Here is a 19,544-nt window from a genome sequence, read left to right as displayed (position 1 = left end):
GTGCCCAGGGTCCTTTTCCGTCCAAGATTTCCTTCCAAGTCCAGAAATCTTGATTTCGCTGCTCCTGCTGCCGCTGCTTGTCACCACGCCGCTTGGTCCTGTTGTGGTGGGTGATTCAGTTACGGTTTTCTTCTGGTGAAAGAGAGGAGGACCAAAATGCAGCGTTGTTATTCATAAAAATCTTTAATGAAAGATGAAACTACGAACAATATACAAAAACAAGAAACGTGAAAAACCGAAACAGCCCTATCTGGTGCAACAAACACAGAGACAGGAACAATCACCCACGAAATACCTAAAGAATATGGCTGCCTAAATATGGTTCCCAATCAGAGACAACGATAAACACCTGCATCTGATTGAGAACGACTCCAGGCAACCATAGACTTACCTAGAATACTATACTAAACACAACCCCATCAATCTACAAAACCCCTAGACAAGACAAACATATAATTCACCCATGTCACACCCTGGCCTAACCAAAGTAATAAAGAAAACACAGAATACTAAGGCCAGGGCGTGACAGTACCCCCCCAAATGTGCGGACTCCCGGCCGCACACATAAACCTAAATCCTTAGGTGAGGGTCTGGGTGGGCGTCTGACCACGGTGGCGGCTCTGGCGCTGGTCGTGGACCCCACTCCAACACAGTCTTAGTCCGCTTACTTCGCATCCTTAGATTGGAGACCCTCGCCGCCGACCTTGGCCTACTAACCTTAACCAAGGGCCCCACTGGACTGAGGGGCAGCTCCGGACTGAGGTAGCTCGGGACTGAGGGGTAGCTCCAGACTGAGGTAGCTCAGGACCTAGGGGCAGCTCGGGACCTAGTGGCAGCTCCGGACTGAGGGGTAGCTCGGGACTGAGAGGTAGCTCGGGACTGAGGGGTAGCTCGGGACTGAGGGGTAGCTCGGGACTGAGGGGTAGCTCAAGACAGAGGAAGCTCAGGACTGAGAGGAAGCTCAGGGGGGGGGGTAACCCCATGACTCTGGACCAGAAGGTTGATCCCAGTGTTAGAGACACTCTTTAAACTCTATCCCAAACTTTAACCATTCATAATGAGGCCCTAAACTTAATGTTTAAACTCTATCCCAAACCTTAACCATTCATAATGAGGCCCTACACTTAATGTTTAAACTCTATCACAAACCTTAACCATTCATAATGAGGCCCTAAACTTAATGTTTAAACTCTATCCCAAACCTTAACCATTCATAATGAGGCCCTAAACTTAATGTTTAAACTCTATCCCAAACTTTAACCATTCATAATGAGGCCCTAAACTTAACGTTTAAAATTAAACTCTATCCCAAACCTTAACCATTCATAATGAGGCCCTAATCTTAATGTTTAAACTCTATCCCAAACCTTAACCATTCATAATGAGGCCCTAAACTTAATATTTAAACTCTATCCCAAACCTTAACCATTCATAATGAGGCCCTAAACTTAATGTTTAAACTCTATCCCAAACCTTAACCATTCATAATGAGGCCCTAATCTTAATGTTTAAACTCTATCCCAAACCTTAACCATTCATAATGAGGCCCTAATCTTAACCATTCATAATGAGGCCCTAATCTTAATGTTTAAACTCTATCCCAAACCTTAACCATTCATAATGAGGCCCTAATCTTAATGTTTAAACTCTATCCCAAACCTTAACCATTCATAATGAGGCCCTAATCTTAATGTTTAAACTCTATCCCAAACCTTAACCATTCATAATGAGGCCCTAATCTTAATGTTTAAACTCTATCCCAAACCTTAACCATTCATAATGAGGCCCTAATCTTAATGTTTAAACTCTATCCCAAACCTTAACCATTCATAATGAGGCCCTAATCTTAATGTTTAAACTCCATCCCAAACCTTAACCATTCATAATGAGGCCCTAATCTTAATGTTTAAACTCTATCCCAAACCTTAACCATTCATAATGAGGCCCTAATCTTAATGTTTAAAATTAAACTCTATCCCAAACCTTAACCATTCATAATGAGGCCCTAATCTTGATGTTTAAAATTAAACTCTATCCCAAACCTTAACCATTCATAATGAGGCCCTAACCTTAATGTTTAAACTCTATCCCAAACCTTAACCATTCATAATGAGGCCCTAATCTTAATGTTTAAACTCTATCCCAAACCTTAACCATTCATAATGAGGCCCTAATCTTAATGTTTAAACTCTATCCCAAACCTTAACCATTCATAATGAGGCCCTAATCTTAATGTTTAAACTCTATCCCAAACCTTAACCATTCATAATGAGGCCCTACACTTAATGTTTAAACTCTATCACAAACCTTAACCATTCATAATGAGGCCCTAAACTTAATGTTTAAACTCTATCCCAAACTTTAACCATTCATAATGAGGCCCTAAACTTAATGTTTAAAATTAAACTCTATCCCAAACCTTAACCATTCATAATGAGGCCCTAATCTTAATGTTTAAAATCTATCCCAAACCTTAACCATTCATAATGAGGCCCTAATCTTAATGTTTAAACTCTATCCCAAACCTTAACCATTCATAATGAGGCCCTAATCTTAATGTTTAAACTCTATCCCAAACCTTAACCATTCATAATGAGGCCCTAATCTTAATGTTTAAACTCTATCCCAAACCTTAACCATTCATAATGAGGCTCTAAACTTAATATTTAAACTCTATCCCAAACCTTAACCATTCATAATGAGGCCCTAAACTTAATGTTTAAACTCTATCCCAAACCTTAACCATTCATAATGAGGCCCTAATCTTAATGTTTAAACTCTATCCCAAACCTTAACCATTCATAATGAGGCCCTAATCTTAATGTTTAAACTCTATCCCAAACCTTAACCATTCATAATGAGGCCCTAATCTTAATGTTTAAACTCTATCCCAAACCTTAACCATTCATAATGAGGCCCTAATCTTAATGTTTAAACTCTATCCCAAACCTTAACCATTCATAATGAGGCCCTAATCTTAATGTTTAAACTCTATCCCAAACCTTAACCATTCATAATGAGGCCCTAATCTTAATGTTTAAACTCTATCCCAAACCTTAACCATTCATAATGAGGCCTAATCTTAATGTTTAAAGTCTATCCCAAACCTTAACCATTCATAATGAGGCCCTAATCTTAACGTTTAAACTCTATCCCAAACCTTAACCATTCATAATGAGGCCCTAATCTTAATGTTTAAACTCTATCCCAAACCTTAACCATTCATAATGAGGCCCTAATCTTAATGTTTAAACTCTATCCCAAACCTTAACCATTCATAATGAGGCCCTAATCTTAATGTTTAAACTCTATCCCAAACCTTAACCATTCATAATGAGGCCCTAATCTTAATGTTTAAAATTAAACTATATCCCAAACCTTAACCATTCATAATGAGGCCCTAATCTTGATGTTTAAAATTAAACTCTATCCCAAACCTTAACCATTCATAATGAGGCCCTAACCTTAATGTTTAAACTCTATCCCAAACCTTAACCATTCATAATGAGGCCCTAATCTTAATGTTTAAACTCTATCCCAAACCTTAACCATTCATAATGAGGCCCTAATCTTAATGTTTAAACTCTATCCCAAACCTTAACCATTCATAATGAGGCCCTAATCTTAATGTTTAAACTCTATCCCAAACCTTAACCATTCATAATGAGGCCCTAATCTTAATGTTTAAACTCTATCCCAAACCTTAACCATTCATAATGAGGCCCTAATCTTAATGTTTAAACTCCATCCCAAACCTTAACCATTCATAATGAGGCCCTAATCTTAATGTTTAAACTCTATCCCAAACCTTAATCATTCATAATGAGGCCCTAAACTTAATGTTTAAACTCTATCCCAAACCTTAACCATTCATAATGAGGCCCTAATCTTAATGTTTAAACTCTATCCCAAACCTTAACCATTCATAATGAGGCCCTAATCTTAATGTTTAAACTCTATCCCAAACCTTAACCATTCATAATGAGGCCCTAATCTTAATGTTTAAACTCTATCCCAAACCTTAACCATTCATAATGAGGCCCTAATCTTAATGTTTAAACTCTATCCCACACCTTAACCATTCATAATGAGGCCCTAATCTTAATGTTTAAACTCTATCCCAAACCTTAACCATTCATAATGAGGCCCTAATCTTAATGTTTAAACTCTATCCCAAACCTTAACCATTCATAATGAGGCCCTAATCTTAATGTTTAAACTCTATCCCAAACCTTAACCATTCATAATGAGGCCCTAATTGTAATGTTTAAACTCTATCCCAAACCTTAACCATTCATAATGAGGCCCTAATCTTAATGTTTAAACTCTATCCCAAACCTTAACCATTCATAATGAGGCCCTAATCTTAATGTTTAAACTCTATCCCAAACCTTAACCATTCATAATGAGGCCCTAATCTTAATGTTTAAACTCTATCCCAAACCTTAACCATTCATAATGAGGCCCTAATCTTAATGTTTAAACTCCATCCCAAACCTTAACCATTCATAATGAGGCCCTAATCTTAATGTTTAAACTCTATCCCAAACCTTAACCATTCATAATGAGGCCCTAATCTTAATGTTTAAACTCCATCCCAAACCTTAACCATTCATAATGAGGCCCTAATCTTAATGTTTAAACTCTATCCCAAACCTTAATCATTCATAATGAGGCCCTAAACTTAATGTTTAAACTCTATCCCAAACCTTAACCATTCATAATGAGGCCCTAATCTTAATGTTTAAACTCTATCCCAAACCTTAACCATTCATAATGAGGCCCTAATCTTAATGTTTAAACTCTATCCCAAACCTTAACCATTCATAATGAGGCCCTAATCTTAATGTTTAAACTCTATCCCAAACCTTAACCATTCATAATGAGGCCCTAATCTTAATGTTTAAACTCTATCCCAAACCTTAACCATTCATAATGAGGCCCTAATCTTAATGTTTAAACTCTATCCCAAACCTTAACCATTCATAATGAGGCCCTAATCTTAATGTTTAAACTCTATCCCAAACCTTAACCATTCATAATGAGGCCCTAATCTTAATGTTTAAACTCTATCCCAAACCTTAACCATTCATAATGAGGCCCTAATCTTAATGTTTAAACTCTATCCCAAACCTTAACCATTCATAATGAGGCCCCCAAACCTTAATCTTTAATGTTTAAACTCTATCCCAAACCTTAACCATTCATAATGAGGCCCTAATCTTAATGTTTAAACTCTATCCCAAACCTTAACCATTCATAATGAGGCCCTAATCTTAATGTTTAAACTCCATCCCAAACCTTAACCATTCATAATGAGGCCCTAATCTTAATGTTTAAACTCTATCCCAAACCTTAACCATTCATAATGAGGCCCTAATCTTAATGTTTAAACTCTATCCCAAACCTTAACCATTCATAATGAGGCCCTAATCTTAATGTTTAAACTCTATCCCAAACCTTAACCATTCATAATGAGGCCCTAATCTTAATGTTTAAACTCTATCCCAAACCTTAACCATTCATAATGAGGCCCTAATCTTAATGTTTGAACTCTATCCCAAACCTTAACCATTCATAATGAGGCCCTAATCTTAATGTTTAAACTCTATCCCAAACCTTAACCATTCATAATGAGGCCCTAATCTTAATGTTTAAACTCTATCCCAAACCTTAACCATTCATAATGAGGCCCTAATCTTAATGTTTAAACTCTATCCCAAACCTTAACCATTCATAATGAGGCCCTAATCTTAATGTTTAAACTCCATTCCAAACCTTAACCATTCATAATGAGGCCCTAATCTTAATGTTTAAACTCTATTCCAAACCTTAACCATTCATAATGAGGCCCTAAACTTAATGTTTAAACTCTATCCCAAACCTTAACCATTCATAATGAGGCCCTAATCTTAATGTTTAAACTCTATCCCAAACCTAACCATTCATAATGAGGCCCTAATCTTAATGTTTAAACTCTATCCCAAACCTTAACCATTCATAATGAGGCCCTAATCTTAATGTTTAAACTCTATCCCAAACCTTAACCATTCATAATGAGGCCCTAATCTTAATGTTTAAACTCTATCCCAAACCTTAACCATTCATAATGAGGCCCTAATCTTAATGTTTAAACTCTATCCCAAACCTTAACCATTCATAATGAGGCCCTAATCTTAATGTTTAAACTCTATCCCAAACCTTAACCATTCATAATGAGGCCCTAATCTTAATGTTTAAACTCTATCCCAAACCTTAACCATTCATAATGAGGCCCTAATCTTAATGTTTAAACTCTATCCCAAACCTTAACCATTCATAATGAGGCCCTAATCTTAATGTTTAAACTCTATCCCAAACCTTAACCATTCATAATGAGGCCCTAATCTTAATGTTTAAACTCTATCCCAAACCTTAACCATTCATAATGAGGCCCTAATCTTAATGTTTAAACTCTATCCCAAACCTTAACCATTCATAATGAGGCCCTAATCTTAATGTTTAAAATTAAACTATATCCCAAACCTTAACCATTCATAATGAGGCCCTAATCTTGATGTTTAAAATTAAACTCTATCCCAAACCTTAACCATTCATAATGAGGCCCTAACCTTAATGTTTAAACTCTATCCCAAACCTTAACCATTCATAATGAGGCCCTAATCTTAATGTTTAAACTCTATCCCAAACCTTAACCATTCATAATGAGGCCCTAATCTTAATGTTTAAACTCTATCCCAAACCTTAACCATTCATAATGAGGCCCTAATCTTAATGTTTAAACTCTATCCCAAACCTTAACCATTCATAATGAGGCCTAATCTTAATGTTTAAACTCTATCCCAAACCTTAACCATTCATAATGAGGCCCTAATCTTAATGTTTAAACTCTATCCCAAACCTTAACCATTCATAATGAGGCCCTAATCTTAATGTTTAAACTCTATCCCAAACCTTAACCATTCATAATGAGGCCCTAATCTTAATGTTTAAACTCTATCCCAAACCTTAACCATTCATAATGAGGCCCTAATCTTAATGTTTAAACTCTATCCCAAACCTTAACCATTCATAATGAGGCCCTAATCTTAATGTTTAAACTCCATCCCAAACCTTAACCATTCATAATGAGGCCCTAATCTTAATGTTTAAACTCTATCCCAAACCTTAACCATTCATAATGAGGCCCTAATCTTAATGTTTAAACTCTATCCCAAACCTTAACCATTCATAATGAGGCCCTAATCTTAATGTTTAAACTCTATCCCAAACCTTAACCATTCATAATGAGGCCCTAATCTTAATGTTTAAACTCCATCCCAAACCTTAACCATTCATAATGAGGCCCTAATCTTAATGTTTAAACTCTATCCCAAACCTTAACCATTCATAATGAGGCCCTAATCTTAATGTTTAAAATTAAACTCTATCCCAAACCTTAACCATTCATAATGAGGCCCTAATCTTGATGTTTAAAATTAAACTCTATCCCAAACCTTAACCATTCATAATGAGGCCCTAATCTTAATGTTTAAACTCTATCCCAAACCTTAACCATTCATAATGAGGCCCTAATCTTAATGTTTAAACTCTATCCCAAACCTTAACCATTCATAATGAGGCCCTAATCTTAATGTTTAAACTCTATCCCAAACCTTAACCATTCATAATGAGGCCCTAATCTTAATGTTTAAACTCTATCCCAAACCTTAACCATTCATAATGAGGCCCTAATCTTAATGTTTAAACTCTATCCCAAACCTTAACCATTCATAATGAGGCCCTAATCTTAATGTTTAAACTCTATCCCAAACCTTAACCATTCATAATGAGGCCCTAATCTTAATGTTTAAACTCTATCCCAAACCTTAACCATTCATAATGAGGCCCTAAACTTAATGTTTAAACTCTATCCCAAACCTTAACCATTCATAATGAGGCCCTAATCTTAATGTTTAAACTCTATCCCAAACCTTAACCATTCATAATGAGGCCCTAATCTTAATGTTTAAACTCTATCCCAAACCTTAACCATTCATAATGAGGCCCTAATCTTAATGTTTAAACTCTATCCCAAACCTTAACCATTCATAATGAGGCCCTAATCTTAATGTTTAAACTCTATCCCAAACCTTAACCATTCATAATGAGGCCCTAATCTTAATGTTTAAACTCTATCCCAAACCTTAACCATTCATAATGAGGCCCTAATCTTAATGTTTAAACTCTATCCCAAACCTTAACCATTCATAATGAGGCCCTAATCTTAATGTTTAAACTCTATCCCAAACCTTAACCATTCATAATGAGGCCCTAATCTTAATGTTTAAACTCTATCCCAAACCTTAACCATTCATAATGAGGCCCTAATCTTAATGTTTAAACTCTATCCCAAACCTTAACCATTCATAATGAGGCCCTAATCTTAATGTTTAAACTCTATCCCAAACCTTAACCATTCATAATGAGGCCCTAATCTTAATGTTTAAACTCTATCCCAAACCTTAACCATTCATAATGAGGCCCTAATCTTAATGTTTAAACTCTATCCCAAACCTTAACCATTCATAATGAGGCCCTAATCTTAATGTTTAAACTCTATCCCAAACCTTAACCATTCATAATGAGGCCCTAATCTTAATGTTTAAACTCTATCCCAAACCTTAACCATTCATAATGAGGCCCTAATCTTAATGTTTAAACTCTATCCCAAACCTTAACCATTCATAATGAGGCCCTAATCTTAATGTTTAAACTCTATCCCAAACCTTAACCATTCATAATGAGGCCCTAATCTTAATGTTTAAACTCTATCCCAAACCTTAACCATTCATAATGAGGCCCTAATCTTAATGTTTAAACTCTATCCCAAACCTTAACCATTCATAATGAGGCCCTAATCTTAATGTTTAAACTCTATCCCAAACCTTAACCATTCATAATGAGGCCCTAATCTTAATGTTTAAACTCTATCCCAAACCTTAACCATTCATAATGAGGCCCTAATCTTAATGTTTAAACTCTATCCCAAACCTTAACCATTCATAATGAGGCCCTAATCTTAATGTTTAAACTCTATCCCAAACCTTAACCATTCATAATGAGGCCCTAATCTTAATGTTTAAACTCTATCCCAAACCTTAACCATTCATAATGAGGCCCTAATCTTAATGTTTAAACTCTATCCCAAACCTTAACCATTCATAATGAGGCCCTAATCTTAATGTTTAAACTCTATCCCAAACCTTAACCATTCATAATGAGGCCCTAATCTTAATGTTTAAACTCTATCCCAAACCTTAACCATTCATAATGAGGCCCTAATCTTAATGTTTAAACTCTATCCCAAACCTTAACCATTCATAATGAGGCCCTAATCTTAATGTTTAAACTCTATCCCAAACCTTAACCATTCATAATGAGGCCCTAATCTTAATGTTTAAACTCTATCCCAAACCTTAACCATTCATAATGAGGCCCTAATCTTAATGTTTAAACTCTATCCCAAACCTTAACCATTCATAATGAGGCCCTAATCTTAATGTTTAAACTCTATCCCAAACCTTAACCATTCATAATGAGGCCCTAATCTTAATGTTTAAACTCTATCCCAAACCTTAACCATTCATAATGAGGCCCTAATCTTAATGTTTAAACTCTATCCCAAACCTTAACCATTCATAATGAGGCCCTAATCTTAATGTTTAAACTCTATCCCAAACCTTAACCATTCATAATGAGGCCCTAATCTTAATGTTTAAACTCTATCCCAAACCTTAACCATTCATAATGAGGCCCTAATCTTAATGTTTAAACTCTATCCCAAACCTTAACCATTCATAATGAGGCCCTAATCTTAATGTTTAAACTCTATATCCCAAACCTTAACCATTCATAATGAGGCCCTAATCTTAATGTTTAAACTCTATCCCAAACCTTAACCATTCATAATGAGGCCCTAATCTTAATGTTTAAACTCTATCCCAAACCTTAACCATTCATAATGAGGCCCTAATCTTAATGTTTAAACTCTATCCCAAACCTTAACCATTCATAATGAGGCCCTAATCTTAATGTTTAAACTCTATCCCAAACCTTAACCATTCATAATGAGGCCCTAATCTTAATGTTTAAACTCTATCCCAAACCTTAACCATTCATAATGAGGCCCTAATCTTAATGTTTAAACTCTATCCCAAACCTTAACCATTCATAATGAGGCCCTAATCTTAATGTTTAAACTCTATCCCAAACCTTAACCATTCATAATGAGGCCCTAATCTTAATGTTTAAACTCTATCCCAAACCTTAACCATTCATAATGAGGCCCTAATCTTAATGTTTAAACTCTATCCCAAACCTTAACCATTCATAATGAGGCCCTAATCTTAATGTTTAAACTCTATCCCAAACCTTAACCATTCATAATGAGGCCCTAATCTTAATCTTAATGTTTAAACTCTATCCCAAACCTTAACCATTCATAATGAGGCCCTAATCTTAATGTTTAAACTCTATCCCAAACCTTAACCATTCATAATGAGGCCCTAATCTTAATGTTTAAACTCTATCCCAAACCTTAACCATTCATAATGAGGCCCTAATCTTAATGTTTAAACTCTATCCCAAACCTTAACCATTCATAATGAGGCCCTAATCTTAATGTTTAAACTCTATCCCAAACCTTAACCATTCATAATGAGGCCCTAATCTTAATGTTTAAACTCTATCCCAAACCTTAACCATTCATAATGAGGCCCTAATCTTAATGTTTAAACTCTATCCCAAACCTTAACCATTCATAATGAGGCCCTAATCTTAATGTTTAAACTCTATCCCAAACCTTAACCATTCATAATGAGGCCCTAATCTTAATGTTTAAACTCTATCCCAAACCTTAACCATTCATAATGAGGCCCTAATCTTAATGTTTAAACTCTATCCCAAACCTTAACCATTCATAATGAGGCCCTAATCTTAATGTTTAAACTCTATCCCAAACCTTAACCATTCATAATGAGGCCTAATCTTAATGTTTAAACTCCATCCCAAACCTTAACCATTCATAATGAGGCCCTAATCTTAATGTTTAAACTCTATCCCAAACCTTAACCATTCATAATGAGGCCTAATCTTAATGTTTAAACTCTATCCCAAACCTTAACCATTCATAATGAGGCCCTAATCTTAATGTTTAAACTCTATCCCAAACCTTAACCATTCATAATGAGGCCCTAATCTTAATGTTTAAACTCTATCCCAAACCTTAACCATTCATAATGAGGCCCTAATCTTAATGTTTAAACTCTATCCCAAACCTTAACCATTCATAATGAGGCCCTAATCTTAATGTTTAAACTCTATCCCAAACCTTAACCATTCATAATGAGGCCCTAATCTTAATGTTTAAACTCTATCCCAAACCTTAACCATTCATAATGAGGCCCTAATCTTAATGTTTAAACTCTATCCCAAACCTTAACCATTCATAATGAGGCCCTAATCTTAATGTTTAAACTCTATCCCAAACCTTAACCATTCATAATGAGGCCCTAATCTTAATGTTTAAACTCTATCCCAAACCTTAACCATTCATAATGAGGCCCTAATCTTAATGTTTAAACTCTATCCCAAACCTTAACCATTCATAATGAGGCCCTAATCTTAATGTTTAAACTCTATCCCAAACCTTAACCATTCATAATGAGGCCTAATCTTAATGTTTAAACTCTATCCCAAACCTTAACCATTCATAATGAGGCCCTAATCTTAATGTTTAAACTCTATCCCAAACCTTAACCATTCATAATGAGGCCCTAATCTTAATGTTTAAACTCTATCCCAAACCTTAACCATTCATAATGAGGCCCTAATCTTAATGTTTAAACTCTATCCCAAACCTTAACCATTCATAATGAGGCCCTAATCTTAATGTTTAAACTCTATCCCAAACCTTAACCATTCATAATGAGGCCCTAATCTTAATGTTTAAACTCTATCCCAAACCTTAACCATTCATAATGAGGCCCTAATCTTAATGTTTAAACTCTATCCCAAACCTTAACCATTCATAATGAGGCCCTAATCTTAATGTTTAAACTCTATCCCAAACCTTAACCATTCATAATGAGGCCCTAATCTTAATGTTTAAACTCTATCCCAAACCTTAACCATTCATAATGAGGCCCTAATCTTAATGTTTAAACTCTATCCCAAACCTTAACCATTCATAATGAGGCCTAATCTTAATGTTTAAACTCTATCCCAAACCTTAACCATTCATAATGAGGCCCTAATCTTAATGTTTAAACTCTATCCCAAACCTTAACCATTCATAATGAGGCCCTAATCTTAATGTTTAAACTCTATCCCAAACCTTAACCATTCATAATGAGGCCCTAATCTTAATGTTTAAACTCTATCCCAAACCTTAACCATTCATAATGAGGCCTAATCTTAATGTTTAAACTCTATCCCAAACCTTAACCATTCATAATGAGGCCCTAATCTTAATGTTTAAACTCTATCCCAAACCTTAACCATTCATAATGAGGCCCTAATCTTAATGTTTAAACTCTATCCCAAACCTTAACCATTCATAATGAGGCCCTAATCTTAATGTTTAAACTCTATCCCAAACCTTAACCATTCATAATGAGGCCCTAATCTTAATGTTTAAACTCTATCCCAAACCTTAACCATTCATAATGAGGCCCTAATCTTAATGTTTAAACTCTATCCCAAACCTTAACCATTCATAATGAGGCCCTAATTTTAATGTTTAAACTCTATCCCAAACCTTAACCATTCATAATGAGGCCCTAATCTTAATGTTTAAACTCTATCCCAAACCTTAACCATTCATAATGAGGCCCTAATCTTAATGTTTAAACTCTATCCCAAACCTTAACCATTCATAATGAGGCCCTAATCTCAATGTTTGAACTCTATCCCAAACCTTAACCATTCATAATGAGGCCCTAATCTTAATGTTTAACTCTATCCCAAACCTTAACCATTCATAATGAGGCCCTAATCTTAATGTTTAAACTCTATCCCAAACCTTAACCATTCATAATGAGGCCTAATCTTAATGTTTAAACTCTATCCCAAACCTTAACCATTCATAATGAGGCCCTAATCTTAATGTTTAAACTCTATCCCAAACCTTAACCATTCATAATGAGGCCCTAATCTTAATGTTTAAACTCTATCCCAAACCTTAACCATTCATAATGAGGCCCTAATCTTAATGTTTAAACTCTATCCCAAACCTTAACCATTCATAATGAGGCCCTAATCTTAATGTTTGAACTCTATCCCAAACCTTAACCATTCATAATGAGGCCCTAATCTTAATGTTTAAACTCTATCCCAAACCTTAACCATTCATAATGAGGCCCTAATCTTAATGTTTAAACTCTATCCCAAACCTTAACCATTCATAATGAGGCCCTAATCTTAATGTTTAAACTCTATCCCAAACCTTAACCATTCATAATGAGGCCTAATCTTAATGTTTAAACTCTATCCCAAACCTTAATCATTCATAATGAGGCCCTAATCTTAATGTTTAAACTCTATCCCAAACCTTAACCATTCATAATGAGGCCCTAATCTTAATGTTTAAACTCTATCCCAAACCTTAACCATTCATAATGAGGCCTAATCTTAATGTTTAAACTCTATCCCAAACCTTAACCATTCATAATGAGGCCTAATCTTAATGTTTAAACTCTATCCCAAACCTTAACCATTCATAATGAGGCCTAATCTTAATGTTTAAACTCTATCCCAAACCTTAACCATTCATAATGAGGCCTAATCTTAATGTTTAAACTCTATCCCAAACCTTAACCATTCATAATGAGGCCCTAATCTTAATGTTTAAACTCTATCCCAAACCTTAACCATTCATAATGAGGCCCTAATCTTAATGTTTAAACTCTATCCCAAACCTTAACCATTCATAATGAGGCCCTAATTTAATGTTTAAACTCTATCCCAAACCTTAACCATTCATAATGAGGCCCTAATCTTAATGTTTAAACTCTATCCCAAACCTTAACCATTCATAATGAGGCCCTAATCTTAATGTTTAAACTCTATCCCAAACCTTAACCATTCATAATGAGGCCCTAATCTTAATGTTTAAACTCTATCCCAAACCTTAACCATTCATAATGAGGCCTAATCTTAATGTTTAAACTCCATCCCAAACCTTAACCATTCATAATGAGGCCCTAATCTTAATGTTTAAACTCTATCCCAAACCTTAACCATTCATAATGAGGCCCTAATCTTAATGTTTAAACTCTATCCCAAACCTTAACCATTCATAATGAGGCCCTAATCTTAATGTTTAAACTCTATCCCAAACCTTAACCATTCATAATGAGGCCTAATCTTAATGTTTAAACTCTATCCCAAACCTTAACCATTCATAATGAGGCCCTAATCTTAATGTTTAAACTCTATCCCAAACCTTAACCATTCATAATGAGGACCTAATCTTAATGTTTGAACTCTATCCCAAACCTTAACCATTCATAATGAGGCCCTAATCTTAATGTTTAAACTCTATCCCAAACCTTAACCATTCATAATGAGGCCTAATCTTAATGTTTAAACTCTATCCCAAACCTTAACCATTCATAATGAGGCCCTAATCTTAATGTTTAAACTCTATCCCAAACCTTAACCATTCATAATGAGGCCCTAAACTTAATATTTAAACTCTATCCCAAACCTTATGGATGGCTGTTCCTGTGCAGGAACCAAATCAATGGAAATTTTAGAGCGCCACCTATAGTTTTCGATAAAACTCAAACTTTCATTAAACCACACATGCAAGATACTAAATTAAAGCTAACTCTTGTGAATCTAGCCAACATGTCAGATTTGTAAAATGCTTTTCGGCGACAGCATGAGAAGCTATTATCTGATAGCATGCACCCCCAAAATATCAGAACGAGACCTAAACAAAAGATATTGCGGTAGCCGGCGCTAACCAAAAACGCAGAAATAAAATATAAAACATTCATTACCTTTGACGAGCTTCTTTGTTGGCACTCCAATATGTCCCATAAACATCACAATTGGGTCTTTTTTCCCGATTAAATCCGTCATTGTATAGCCAAAATGTCATTTCTGAAGACCGGTCTGATCCAGGAAAATTCCCTTTACAAGACGCAACGTCACATTTTAAAATTACAAAAGTTGCCTATAAACTTTTACAAATCACTTCAAACTACTTTTCTAAACCAACTTTAGGTATTAATAAACGTTAATAATCTATCAAATTGATCACGGGGCGATCTGTATTCGATAACAGCAAGTCTTGAAATCATCGTCCATGTTTTCACTTTCATAACATCCTGCGGTGCGCCCCAAGACAGGAAGTGCCTATACGTCATCCCACCAAGGATAAAGCAGACATGAAATGCCAGTACTGGCGACATCTTGTGGAAGCTGTAGGGATTCGAATCGGATCCTCATCTATTTTCTCTCGCTTAAACAATACATTGACTGGCGGATGAATATTTTTTTTGTGTTTTTGGTTAACAGTTTTCCCAGGGATTTTTACTCCTAAACACGTTCTGTTATAGCCACAGACACGATTTAACCAGTTTTAGAGACTTCAGAGTGTTTTCTATACACACATACTTATCATATGCATATACTATATTCCTGGCATGAGTAGCAGGACTTTGAAATGTTGCGCGATTTTTAACAAAAAGCTGCGAAAAGCTGCGAAAATTCGCATCATCCCTAACAGGTTTTAACCATTCATAATGAGGCCCTAAACTTAATGTTTAAACTCTATCCCACACCTTAACCATTCATAATGAGGCCCTAAACTTAATATTTAAACTCTATCCCAAACCTTAACCATTCATAATGAGGCCCTAAACTTAATATTTAAACTCTATCCCAAACCTTAACCATTCATAATGAGGCCCTAAACTTAATATTTAAACTCTATCCCAAACCTTAACCATTCATAATGAGGCCCTAAACTTAATATTTAAACTCTATCCCAAACCTTAACCATTCATAATGAGGCCCTAAACTTAATATTTAAACTCTATCCCAAACCTTAACCATTCATAATGAGGCCCTAAACTTAATGTTTAAACTCTATCCCAAACCTTAACCATTCATAATGAGGCCCTAATCTTAATGTTTAAACTCTATCCCAAACCTTAACCATTCATAATGAGGCCCTAATTTTAATGTTTAAACTCTATCCCAAACCTTAACCATTCATAATGAGGCCCTAATCTTAATGTTTAAACTCTATCCCAAACCTTAACCATTCATAATGAGGCCCTAATCTTAATGTTTAAACTCTATCCCAAACCTTAACCATTCATAATGAGGCCCTAATTTTAATGTTTAAACTCTATCCCAAACCTTAACCATTCATAATGAGGCCCTAATCTTAATGTTTAAACTCTATCCCAAACCTTAACCATTCATAATGAGGCCCTAATCTCAATGTTTGAACTCTATCCCAAACCTTAACCATTCATAATGAGGCCCTAATCTTAATGTTTAAACTCTATCCCAAACCTTAACCATTCATAATGAGGCCCTAATCTTAATATTTAAACTCTATCCCAAACCTTAACCATTCATAATGAGGCCCTAAACTTAATATTTAAACTCTATCCCAAACCTTAACCATTCATAATGAGGCCCTAAACTTAATATTTAAACTCTATCCCAAACCTTAACCATTCATAATGAGGCCCTAAACTTAATATTTAAACTCTATCCCAAACCTTAACCATTCATAATGAGGCCCTAAACTTAATATTTAAACTCTATCCCAAACCTTAACCATTCATAATGAGGCCCTAAACTTAATATTTAAACTCTATCCCAAACCTTATGGATGGCTGTTCCTGTGCAGGAACCAAATCAGCGGAAATTTTAGAGCGCCACCTATAGTTTTCGATAAAACTCAAACTTTCATTAAACCACACATGCAAGATACTAAATTAAAGCTACACTCGTTGTGAATCTAGCCAACATGTCAGATTTGTAAAATGCTTTTCGGCGACAGCATGAGAAGCTATTATCTGATAGCATGCACCCCCAAAATATCAGAACGAGACCTAAACAAAAGATATTGCGGTAGCCGGCGCTACACAAAACGCAGAAATAAAATATAAAACATTCATTACCTTTGACGAGCTTCTTTGTTGGCACTCCAATATGTCCCATAAACATCACAATTGGGTCTTTTTCCCGATTAAATCCGTCATTGTATACCCAAAATGTCATTTTCTGAAGACCGGTCTGATCCAGGAAAATTCCCCTTTACAAGACGCAACGTCACATTTTAAAATTACAAAAGTTGCCTATAAACTTTTACAAATCACTTCAAACTACTTTTCTAAACCAACTTTAGGTATTAATAAACGTTAATAATCTATCAAATTGATCACGGGGCGATCTGTATTCGATAACAGCAAGTCTTGAAATCATCGTCCATGTTTTCACTTTCATAACATCCTGCGGTGCGCCCCAAGACAGGAAGTGCCTACACCAAGGATAAAGCAGACATGAAATGCCAGTACTGGCGACATCTTGTGGAAGCTGTAGGGATTCGAATCGGATCCTCATCTATTTTCTCTCGCTTAAACAATACATTGACTGGCGGATGAATATTTTTTTTGTGTTTTTGGTTAACAGTTTTCCCAGGGATTTTTACTCCTAAACACGTTCTGTTATAGCCACAGACACGATTTAACCAGTTTTAGAGACTTCAGAGTGTTTTCTATACACACATACTTATCATATGCATATACTATATTCCTGGCATGAGTAGCAGGACTTTGAAATGTTGCGCGATTTTTAACAAAAAGCTGCGAAAAGCTGCGAAAATTCGCATCATCCCTAACAGGTTTTAACCATTCATAATGAGGCCCTAAACTTAATGTTTAAACTCTATCCCACACCTTAACCATTCATAATGAGGCCCTAAACTTAATATTTAAACTCTATCCCAAACCTTAACCATTCATAATGAGGCCCTAAACTTAATATTTAAACTCTATCCCAAACTTTAACCATTCATAATGAGGCCCTAAACTTAATATTTAAACTCTATCCCAAACCTTAACCATTCATAATGAGGCCCTAAACTTAATGTTGTAACTCTATCCCAAACCTTAACCATTCATAATGAGGCCCTAAACATACAAAATGAGGGAAAAAAATCCAGAAAATCACATTTTTAATTTATTTATTTGCAAATTATGTTGGAAAATAAGTATTTCGTCAATAACAAAAGTTTACACCGCAACTCGTATCTCTCAGAGAGTCACTATTCCACTAAGACCTAATTGAAACACAAAGCAGAAAATGGAATCAGAGCTGTGTGTGTCATTCTTATCTAAAGTCCTGTTAATTAACTCTCTCACAAAAACACACGCTTGCACGCACACACACACACACCCCTCTAGCTCAATCTAGCCATCTCTGGTCACTGTCAGTAGCTAGTTAATGAGAAGGGAACTAAAATCAATATACACACCTTGGGAGGAATACCTGATTACCTAGCCCTCGTGTCTGTCTGTCTGTCTGTCTGTCTGTCTGTCTGTCTGTCTGTCTGTCTGTCTGTCTGTCTGTCTGTCTGTCTGTCTGTCTGTGTGTGTGTGTGTCCTTTATCTTCCTCAGTGGGGAAAGAGAGAAATGAAGAAGTACATTTAAAGACGAACGTCGTCCTGAATCATTTCTGCTGACTAATCTCTCCCTCCTTCTCTCTCTCTGCTCTCCCTCCTCAGCAGCTCATATCTCTCAGAGAGTCACTGATGTCACCCAGCCCATCAGGGCTCAAAGGCCCCCAATTACCAAACATAAAGCAAATTCCACACATCTACCCTCCCTCTGTTCTGAGTCTCTCCATTCCCTCTCTCTCTTTCCCTCTGTTCTGACTCTCTCCCCTCCCTCCCTCTCTCTTTCCCTCTGTTCTGACTCTCTACCCTCCCTCTCTCTCTCTTTCCCTCTGTTCTGACTCTCTCCCCTCCCTCTCTCTCTCCTCTCTCTCTCTCTTTCCCTCTGTTCTGACTCTCTACCCTCCCTCTCTCTCTCTTTCCCTCTGTTCTGACTCTCTACCCCTCCCTCTCTCTCTCGTTCCCTCTGTTCTGACTCTCTCCCCTCCCTCTCTCTCTTTCCCTCTGTTCTGACTCTCTCCCCTCCCTCTCTCTCTCTTTCCCTCTGTTCTGACTCTCTCCCCTCCCTCTCTCTCTCTTTCCATCTGTTCTGACTCTCTACCCTCCCTCTCTCTCTCTTTTCATCTGTTCTGACTCTACCTCTCTCTCTCTTTCCCTCTGTTCTGACTCTCTACCCTTCCTCTCTCTCTCTTTCCATCTGTTCATACTCTCTACCATCCCTCTGTTATGACTCATTACCCTCCCTCTCTCTCTTTCAATCTGTTCTGACTCTCTACCCTCCCTCTGTTCTGACTCTCTACCCTCCCTCTCTCTTTCCCTCTGTTCTGACTCTCTACCCTCCCTCTGTTCTGACTCTCT

At 36.1% G+C, this 19,544-nt stretch overlaps 1 long non-coding RNA gene across 8 annotated transcripts; it reads right to left on the bottom strand.

The window, feature by feature from the left end:
- Window positions 1-1,035: 1,035 nt before the first annotated feature.
- On the bottom strand, window positions 1,036-18,902 carry LOC127922405 (uncharacterized). 8 transcript variants are annotated; one of them, XR_008111175.1, is made up of 5 exons: window positions 17,970-18,902; window positions 16,629-16,893; window positions 15,834-16,098; window positions 1,150-1,420; window positions 1,036-1,096 (listed from the first exon to the last, which is right to left on the bottom strand). It is a non-coding gene; the product is annotated as an uncharacterized LOC127922405 (long non-coding RNA). The 8 variants fall into 8 exon arrangements; XR_008111176.1 differs by lacking the exons at window positions 15,834-16,098; window positions 16,629-16,893; window positions 17,970-18,902 and adding exons at window positions 2,685-2,737; window positions 7,868-7,920; window positions 16,099-16,559 and having other exon boundaries at window positions 1,150-1,473; XR_008111174.1 differs by lacking the exons at window positions 15,834-16,098; window positions 16,629-16,893; window positions 17,970-18,902 and adding exons at window positions 7,868-7,920; window positions 16,099-16,559 and having other exon boundaries at window positions 1,150-1,473.
- Between the last annotated feature and the right edge of the window lie 642 nt (window positions 18,903-19,544).

The sequence above is a fragment of the Oncorhynchus keta genome, unplaced genomic scaffold (genome assembly GCF_023373465.1).
Source record: "Oncorhynchus keta strain PuntledgeMale-10-30-2019 unplaced genomic scaffold, Oket_V2 Un_contig_25591_pilon_pilon, whole genome shotgun sequence".
NCBI lineage: Eukaryota > Metazoa > Chordata > Actinopteri > Salmoniformes > Salmonidae > Oncorhynchus > Oncorhynchus keta.
This window is presented reverse-complemented; position numbering and strand designations above follow the sequence as displayed.